Below are 8,367 nucleotides of genomic sequence, written 5' to 3'. Positions count from 1 at the left end.
AACAACAGAAAAACAGGCCTGAATGTGAGCTAAAATGCAGAAGGATTTGGAACCAGGGTGCCGATGGGCTCCCCCCAGGATGACAGATACCAGCAGTGTGCTGCTCACAGTTTTTTGGGGTGCTTAGGTTTGGTGGCTGGGGCTTAGCCAGCTCCCCCCCACTCCCAACATGCCTTTCTGTTTATTACTCCTGCAGTAATTGGGAGGCATGTGTGGATGAATTAAACATAGCAGGACAGATGAGAAAACTCTCCCTCTTAGCTGGCTGAATGAGCAAATTTAACTGAGCCTGTTACCCACTGAGTATCATGCCGACATGCCAGGGTCCGGTTTCCTTTGAGCTCGCCCTTTCATGCGGAGTCCCTCCGTGCCCCCTGCCTTGCTCCGCACAATATCAAACAGCTGGAGGTTTTGTGGCCCCAATGAGGAGCCTTTGCATTTGACGGCAGCAGCAGTGGGAATTTTGCCTGGGATCAGAAATGGATGGGGCTGATCCGGGCAAGCTGGTAGCTGAGGATCAGGGGGCTCTGGCACGTCCTGAGGGGAACAGGTCCTCCCTGCAGCCACAGGCTGTGCCTGGTCAATGTTCATGGTAAACTCTTCCTTATGGCTGAGGGAGTGGGGCTAAAGAAGGGGGGATTTGGCTTTCACACTACTCCTAGCTTCAGCCAGGCCAGTGGCACCTAGAAGTCAGTTCTCTAGGGTAGTTTGAAATAAATGAGAGCCAGCCTGGAGCCACCATCCCCAGTACAGTATTAAGGCAACTGCCTTTGGCAGGACAGCCACTGGCTTGTCTGGGGATGCCAAGGGGGCATGGCGGCATCAAACATCCTGCTTTGTCTCAAGGCATGTCTTCCAGCATTAACAATGGGGGCAGGTGGGAAGAGAAGCGCCCTGTTTCCCCTGCTCCCAGGGATAAACAGGGAATGTAATCCTGCAGGGCTGCAGTCTTATTTTTTTCCTCCCCTAGTGTTAAACAAGCCCCAGGGCACTTCTTTGTACAAGGTAGCTCCAGTTCTGCTCTCTCACCACTTTCTTCCCACCTCTGTAAGCCCCAAACTAGCCAGGGCTAATTCAATTCCTGCTTTAATTTAGGACTGTTTACAACTGCTCTAAATTAGGAAACCACTGTGTTTCAGACAAGGCAGGTGCTAGAGGTCTTGGCACTTCTAAAAATTAGGCCACTTAGTGAGGTGTCTACATATGGATTTAGCACCTGAGGACTGCATTACTGAGCAGCATGAGGAAAAGCTTGTAATCTGGGAAACAGTCGTTTAAAAGGTAATTAGACAGCAAAGTTAACATTGTGGAGGAAGGAAGTTTGTGTTCAACCTGATAAGCCTACCCATTCAAATGCAAGTTGAAGAGCCATCAATACCTATTTCCCTGGAACTCAAGAAACCCTGCAGAAAAAAAACGGGTTTGACATTTTCAGTATCCTTGTTATAAACCAAGGAAATAAGAAACCCAACTCCAAATATAAAAAAACCCCAATCCTTCAAATCATCCTTATGTGTGAGAAATGGGTAATCCAGGAACACCAGCCCCTCCTACATTGCTACTAAGCAGCAATAACCCTGAAAATTAATGATGACATGAGGATAAACTTCAGCTCTTTCACGTTCTCTGACTGAAGGACTTCACATTTAGAAACTACAGATTGCATTTACAAACTATACTCTGCATGGCACAGATCTGAGAACCCTATCCCAATCTTTCAGTGACAGCAGGTTTGTTCCAAAGAAACAAAGCCCTTTATTGAAAGGCTTTGAAAGATGGAGTATATCCTGCACCCCTGGGTAAATCCATGTTTCGGGACATATATTCATCCTCTGATGGGGGAGGAAGCAGTGAGCAGGAGCTGGTTTGGTTAATTCCAGAGGGTGGTGTCATTTCTTTTAGTGAAAATTTGCACCTGAGATGCTTTCCCTGAAAGTAAGAACCTGCCAGGAGGGATGGCTGGAGGAAAAGATCTTTGCCTTCTTGTCTCGGTTTTCTTCATGTCACCCCCAGAGAAGCTGCACACCTCATGGTTTAGGAAAAGGAATCAGCCACCTTCTTTGCAACTAGCTAAAGTCACACAGAGACTGTTTGACCTCTATGGAAAGGAAAAAATTAGCTCCTGTGCTTGGGGGGAAACTGCAATTTGAAAGAACTATTTGGACGCATCCTATTTAACCCGGATGCATGCAAAGTTCTCGTTATCACATGGTCATTTCTCTTCCTCCTTCTCTCCTTCCCTGCCTTCACTTTGCTTCAGGTGTCTTGATGTCCTGATCCAGATGGTTGAACTTCAGCCGCACAACTGGGGAAGCTGAGGCACATGATGACAGGACTTGCCTAGTCCCACCCAGCAGCTCACATATGAGGAGTACTGGTGGATGAGAGATTGGATACGAGCTGGCAGTGTGCGCTCGCAGCCCTGAAGGCCAATTGCATCCTGGGCTGCACCAAAAGGAGTGTGACCAGCAGGTCGAAGGAGGTGATCCTGCCCCTCTGCTCTGCTCTTGTGAGACCCCACCTGCAGTACTGTGTTCAGTGCTGGAGTCCTCAGCTCAGGAAAGACATGGACCTGTTGGAGTCCAGAGAAGGGCCACAGAAATGATCAGAGGGATGGAGCACCTCTCCTGTGAGAGCAGCTGAGAGAGCTGGGGTTGTTCAGCCTGGAGAAGGGAAGGATCCGGAGAAACCTTATTGTGGCCTTTCAGTTCTTCAAAGGGGCCTATACCAAAGATGGGGAGAGACTTTTTAGCAGGGCCTGTTGTGATAGGACACATACCATAGGTAATGGTTTTAAACTAAAAGAGAGGAGATTCAGGCCTGACATGAGGAAAAAATTCTTTACAGTGAGGGTGGTGACATACTGGCACAGGCTGCCCAGAGAGGTGGTGGGTGCACCACCCCTGGAGACATTCAAGGCCAGGCTGGATGTGGTTCTGGGCTACCTGATCTAGTTGGAGATGTCCCTGCTCATTGTAGGGGAGTTGGACTAGGAGACCTTTGGAGGTCTCTTCCACCCCAGACTGTGCTATGACTTTGTGGTTGCTCCTGCGTCCTTCCAGCAGGTGCCTGGCGCTGCAGGGACAGGCACACAGAAAACGTGTCTCTCCCTGGGAAGCTCCACGGGTGGCGGGAGCGATTTCTACCCAGCTTCCCGGGCTTGGCTCTTCCTGGGAAGGAGGGAAGGTCTCCGGGGCGGTCTGCCACAGGGTGATGCTTATCAGCAGCCCATTTCATTACAACTAACGGCTGCCCGAGGCCCCACCACTGTCCAGTTTCACAGCCAGGATGAGGCAGGGCGGCCGCCAGTACAGGGAGACTCGGGGGGCTCCGTGAGCCGCCGCTCCTGATGCGGTGACCGCTTCAGCCATAGGGGCTGGCGGCTGCCACCCCCCGGGCCCCGGGTCCCCACAGCGCCGGGGCCGCCTCCCTGCGCCCAGCCCAAACTTTCCGTCCCAACTTTCCCGCTTCCGCCTGCCGGGGGAGCATGGCGGGCGGCGGGGAGACGGCCCGGCCGCCTCCTCCGGGGGTACGGACCCGGCAGCCGATGCCGGGCAGGGTTCGGTGGTGCGGAGGTGGCGGACAGGGCACGGGGGTCTGCGGCTGCCAGGCTTTTGGGGAAGGGGTTTTATTTTGTGCTTTCTCCCTCCTCTGGCTCCTCCTCTTCTTCCCTCCTCCTCAGGGGGAGGGGAGGAGGGAGGCTCTGGGCAGGAGTAGCCGGAGCAGGGAATTGTTTGGGAGTTCAGTCATCCAAAAGCCGTCTCCCGTATGGAGGGTCTGGCTTCCCGCATCCCGGCGCCTCTTCCCTCCTCCTCCTCCTCCTCCCGCCGCGCCTGAGCTCAGCGCGGCCCCCCATCCCCAGCGGCAACCCGCAGAACAAACACAACCACCACCCCAAACCAACGTCCCCCCCTTTCCCCTACCCCAAAACCAGGCTTTCCCCCTCTCTTTTCCTCTCTTTTATTATTTTTTTCTCTGTGTGTGTGTGTGCTGAATTCCCCGCAGATCCGGCCTGGAAGTTCCCAGCTCCCGGAGTTAAGCCTCTTTGTTGCTTCCCTTCGTTTGGGGCATCTTTGTGTTTTCCCCCGCCTGCTCCGTTGGAGACCGCGGTGAGTGAACCGAAGGGGGCCCGGGGCTGGGAGGATGGCTGTGGTGAGCGGTGGGGCGCAGGGCTTCCCCCCCTTCCTCAGCCGGCAGTGGCCAATCTTTGTGTCAAGAGTTCGGGAAGTTGGTGTGGGGATGCGGGGAAATGGGTCTGCGCCGGGACGCGGGAGACTGACAAGAGAGTAGGGAAGACACGCTGGTCCCCACCAGCATGGGGCTTGTTTTGGCTCAGGCAGGTGAGATGTGGGGGGCTCGGTTGTTCCCCTTCAGCTTTTCCTCCTCGGTCGGCGTTAATGGAGGGCCCAGTGCATGCACACAGTCTGCGGTTGCCTGAAACTTGCCTGAAAGCTTGGTCCAGGACGTGACCCCATCCTCACTGCCAGCTAGTTGAGGAGGGATGGAGCGCAGTGGAGAGTGGGAGAGAGAAAAGTTGTTCAAAATAAGCCCCAGATTTATCCTCAGTTGCTCCAGCTCTTGTCAAAAGCCGATGGGAATTTGCAGGCAAGACCCAGCTCTTGAGGATGCAAAGGCACTTTGGTTTGTGCCCTGCTGCTGCCGCAAAGAAAAGCGGGAGTGAGTAATCAGCGAGTAGAAAACTTGTCTTCTTATGCAACTGTGAAGTTTTTAACCCTGCTACGATGAAGAGCGATTTGGGTCAGGGGAAGTAATTTTCTGCTGGGTTTGTGCATGCATGCCTTGCAGCTTGAATTGCAACTTTGGCAGGTCCTCTGCATGGTGACTGTAAATAGAAAATGTGCTGGGGGAAAGCGGGATGCTGAATTCGCAGCAGTGTCTGAATGAGACTTTTTAAAGTGTTCTGAAGATACTGATACTTTGAAAAATAATAATAGATTTGAACCAATATCCCTGGTTGGCAAAAGGTATTTAATACAAGTGCTGTATCTTCGGGCACTTTCCCGACGAATTCTGATACCCCGAGTGTTACTTCGCTGGCATTGTGGTATAGGTAGTTCAGGTCTATTAAAGAGGGGGTTTTGTCCTTGTTTGTTTTAAAGAAACTCTCTTGACCTCTCTGCAGCATTATGCAAGTGGGATAACAGGAATCCACACACACACTCTGCACCAGCACATAATTCCTGGCATGTCTGGAATTGATTGGTTTTCTTGGTGCCCAGTTCTCTTACTTTCTACATAGGTACTATTGGTGTCCTTTTGACACGTTCACTTGCAATCTGCCTTTAAAGTTTCTTTTCCCATGGGCTAGAAAACTACTGTGGAAAATATCAGAAGTGTGTGTGTTCTGTAAAGTTGGATTTTATCTTCGTTTTCTTTTTTTTGAAACTGACTGTCTCAGTGTGCATACTTTTAGAGGAGGGTTCTTGCATGTTTATGGATATATACATACATGCAGACACTTTTATTCAGTGGGCTAGATATTGAGGTTTATGGCTCAGGGAATGGTTTTAGCAGAAACACTGGGTTTGCAGTGAAGATTTGCTCTGTTTATTTAAGTGACCTAGAGAAATGAAGGTGAAATAACTGCCCATGCTAATAGGAGTCATCTTGGGATCTTCTGAAGTAAACAGATCAATTAGGGAGAGCTGTGAGCTCCCTGATGGGTGCATGATATCCTCTGACAAGAAATAAATGGAGTTTTGTTCCATGTACTTTTCTTAACCTGCCCCTTCAGATACAATTAGAGGGACTCATCCTGTGTGTGCAAAGCAGACAAGATCCCAGAAGGTGTTTGCTGTGAGGGTTGAAGTCAGATATAGTGCAGTTCTCCCTGCTGATGTAGTTCCCACTGGGGAAAATGAGGCAGGTTCATCAGAAGTGTGCACAAGGATCCTGTACAGATTTGAAAAGGAAGTTCTGTTTTCTTCCTATCTCATACACACACAAACACCTACAGGATCTTTCTTTGGGTGATACTCCAGAACAAGTAGTTGAATCCACACATTTCTCTGCTTTGTGCAAGGAAGTGTTACAGGTGAATTCATGTGCTACAGACTGGCATGTCTTATGAGTGCTCTGTAGCCCTACAGTCTGGAAAATACAACTTTTCTGTACCTTGCCCTGACATGATACAGAAGCAAATGTTCTCAAAGATTGCAAAGTGAATCATAGAAGGCCATTGCCTGGTGTTTGCAGGGGTCTTTCCAGTCCTGTGGGTGTGAGATCCCAGCTTGGAGTTTTGCTCCATTGAAGCACAGGTGCCTGGTCCCCTCACTCCTTGAAATCCAGCTCTGTCCTCAAAACTAACAGCACAGATCCCTTCAAACCTTCAGTACCAAACTGGCGGCCCCTGCAGTGCTTTCAGGATGTTGGTGTAGCCCCTTCCACCTGACCAGGTCTGGCAGAGTTGTCCCTTTGGCAGCCAGCTGGAGCCTCCTGCCAAGTAAGGAGCAGGCAGAAAAGACACTCTTCAGGTAGAGACATGGTTGGATTGGGAGGTGTTTGGGCTGTGTCCTCAGCCAGTGCAGGCCCTTTGTGAGCTGAAACAATTTCCTCTGCAGCCCTGTGCCTTGGTTTTCCCATGAAGAAAATGGGGCTAAACCCTGTGCAAAGGTAGGCTTTGCACGGGGTTTAGCCCCATTTCCCAGGCAAAGGCAGGCTGTCTCCCAAAACTCCCCCTTGTGAGCCTTGTGAGGTGGAGGAGCAGTGGCAGGGAAGAGCCCTTTGGGGACCAGTCAGTTGGCTGAGTGCAGGTTGGCCTGTGGGTGGGTTTTCAGATATGTCAGGTTCAGTTAAGCTCAGTTTAGTCACTCAGCCTGCAAGAGGTTACAACAGCAGTAGCCAGTGCAACTCCAGGTTAACAGAGGTTTATTTGGCAGTAAATAAAGGTGGCTTGTTTGTTTTAATGCCTAATGCCGAGTGCCTCAGAGATGATTCCTTGGACTTCTTTAATTTGCAGAGGTATTTTGGTGCTGCTGGCATGTTGCAGACCAAGGCTTGCAAATCTCTTGGTTTAAACTGTTGCTTCCCCAGCTAAAAACTTCGCAGTACAAAGTCTCCAGTTAGGATGGGATATCCCGCAAGGAAAAAGCTCTCTTGCAAAATCTTTGGAGACTTCCTGTTTCTGGTTAGACTGAAAACATCCCGAGGGAAAAACCTGCTGCTGTGTATTTTGGTGCTCCTGTGGTCAGTCTCTGTTTAAGAGGTTGTTATATATTCCAGTTCCTAGGCCACAAGAACAATTTAAGGTGAATGGTGACTAAATGAATTGCAGGTCCTTAGGTGGAACAGGGGTGAATATCTTCCAGTTTTCCAAATGTGCTTTGGGTAATTGTTCAACAAAAGGTATCACAAGCACCTTTTTTTGATTTCCTGGTGTTCAGTTTAGTTCCTCTTGGCCTCGAATCATACAACATTGTTCCTGGTGCTTCGTTGGCTGAACATAGCGCTCGGAGCTGATTTTCTGGAGGGAATGCTTGCAGGATGGGAAGCTTTCAAAATTTGCTTCATATGCATATTTGCACATAAGAGATTTTTTAAATACTCTCCACAGGAGCATGTGCTCCAGCAACACAGCTGTATGAGCATCTGTGGGAAGCTGAGACAAGAGGAGCATGGATGCAGTGGGAGCAAATCAGCTGAAGGGCTCAGAGAGATGCTTGTTGCAGGGAGGAAAAACTCTCAATGCTTACACAGTCCCAAAGGTGCCACAGGCAGTGCAGGATTTTCTACATAAACAGGGAGCAACAGATCCCTGCCCTGAGGATGTTGCATGCTCCTTTTATTAAAATGGCCTCTCTTCTTCCCTGCAAAAGGACAAATGGGGTGGGAGGCTCAGCTGTGCCTGATGGGGTTGTTAGCAGAGCACCTGGCACAGTGCAGACAGGGTGCCTGAGAGGGCTCTCAGAGCTGCTCTTGTGTGTTGTAGGAGCTCTTGAGCATGACGCAGTGCCAATTTATTTTGGCTCTGGTGGGACTGATGGAGGGAACTGTGCTTCAGGGAGCGTGTGGGACGTGCTCAAGCTTCTTTGCCCTCCTCATGGGCAGTGTGCCAGCACAGAGGTGAGAGCCAAACTTTACCCTTGCTTTCTACTCCACTGCTCTGCGGTGGCTGCTGCCCTGTGGCTGAAACCCATCCTTGGGCTCCCCTAAGATGTGAGGATGGTGACTGCACCTTGTGTCCATGCAGCATGTTGGAGGCTTGCTGGGCAAAGTCCAAACCACACCACAGCATGTTGCCTCTGAGAAAACCCACTGTTGTTGAGTTCACAGAGGTTTTGGGCTGTGGTGTCTCTATATAAGTCTGTGAGTGCCAGATGGTGTTTTGGAAACCGGTCATTTTTCATT

At 50.4% G+C, this 8,367-nt stretch overlaps 1 protein-coding gene across 5 annotated transcripts in view; it reads left to right on the top strand.

Moving 5' to 3' along the window:
• The first annotated feature begins 3,512 nt into the window (after positions 1–3,512).
• The window catches only part of BOC (BOC cell adhesion associated, oncogene regulated), a 54,579-nt gene continuing 49,724 nt past the window's right edge, over positions 3,513–8,367 (top strand). For 2 of the 5 annotated variants that reach the window (XM_031051326.2, XM_031051324.2), the window contains exon 1: positions 3,699–4,109. The gene's annotated coding sequence lies outside the window, so the exon portion shown is untranslated. Of the gene's footprint in view, positions 3,530–3,698; positions 4,110–8,367 lie in introns of those variants that run through there. The other 3 variants (XM_013129690.3, XM_013129688.3, XM_031051325.2) reach the window with 2 other exon arrangements.

The sequence above is a fragment of the Melopsittacus undulatus genome, chromosome 2 (genome assembly GCF_012275295.1).
Source record: "Melopsittacus undulatus isolate bMelUnd1 chromosome 2, bMelUnd1.mat.Z, whole genome shotgun sequence".
NCBI classification, from domain to species: domain Eukaryota; kingdom Metazoa; phylum Chordata; class Aves; order Psittaciformes; family Psittaculidae; genus Melopsittacus; species Melopsittacus undulatus.
Note: the sequence above shows the minus strand (reverse complement) of the source record. Positions and strands in the feature narration are given on the sequence as shown.